Below are 1,097 nucleotides of genomic sequence, written 5' to 3' on the forward strand. Positions count from 1 at the left end.
ACAATAAACAAAAAATCCAATTAAAAAAAATTGGCTGACAACCTGAACAGACACTTCTCCCAAAAAGACATAAAATGGCCAACAAACATAGGAAAAGGTGCTCAACTTCACAGGCTAGTAAAGAAATGCAAATCAAAATTACAATGAGATTCCATCTCACTCCTGTTAGAATGGCTGTCATCAACAGGACAAGTAATAACAAGTGTTGGAGAGGTCCTGGGCAAAAGAAACTCTCATACACTGTTGGTGGGACTGCAAATTGGTACAACCACTATGGAAAACAGTATGAAGATTCCTCAAAAATCTAAGAATTGATCTACCACATGATCCAGCAATCCTTCTACTGGATATTTACCCCAAAGACTTGAAAACAAATATCTGAAAAGATATCTACACACCAATGTTCATAGCAGCATTATTCACAGTGGCCAGGACATGGAAGCAACTGAAGTGTCCTACGATAGATTTCTGGATAAAGAAGCTGTGGTACACGTATACAATGGAATATTACTCAGCCAAAAGAAGAGAGGAGATAATGCCATTTGTGACAACATAGATGGACCTTGAGATAATCATGCTAAGCGAAATAAGCCAGACAGAAAAGGTTGAAAACCATATGATATCACTTATATGTAGGATATAAACCTAAAGGCAACAAATGAACAAGACAAACAAACAAAAACTCATGGATATAGACAATAGACTAGTGGTAACTAGAGGGGAGGGGAGTAGTTGGGGTAAAAGGGTTCAAATATGTAGTGACAGAAAGAAATCTAACTTGGGAAGTGAACAGACAATGTAAATATATCTACCTTACTGTTAAAATGTGTAGCTGACTACGGCCATGCCGTCCTGAATAAGCCCGATTCCATCTGATCTTGAAAGCTAAACAGGGTCGAGCCTGGTTAGTACTTGATGGAGACCACCTAGGAAGACCAGGTACTGTAGGCATAAAATATAAAAAAATTTTAAAAAAAGGAATTGTAAACTGACAAGGTCCTTGCAATCTCTGAAGTCAACCAAGGGTTGCTTTTCCTAAAAAAAAAATAATAATAAAAATAAATAAATAAAATGTATAGCTGAAGCTTACTGGATTT

The 1,097-nt window shown here is 36.7% G+C and overlaps 1 pseudogene; it reads left to right on the plus strand.

The window, feature by feature from the left end:
• Window positions 1–834: 834 nt before the first annotated feature.
• On the plus strand, window positions 835–951 carry LOC111734854 (annotated as a pseudogene).
• The last annotated feature ends 146 nt before the right edge of the window (window positions 952–1,097 follow it).

The sequence above is a fragment of the Pteropus vampyrus genome, unplaced genomic scaffold (assembly GCF_000151845.1).
Source record: "Pteropus vampyrus isolate Shadow unplaced genomic scaffold, Pvam_2.0 Scaffold7891, whole genome shotgun sequence".
Taxonomy (NCBI): domain Eukaryota; kingdom Metazoa; phylum Chordata; class Mammalia; order Chiroptera; family Pteropodidae; genus Pteropus; species Pteropus vampyrus.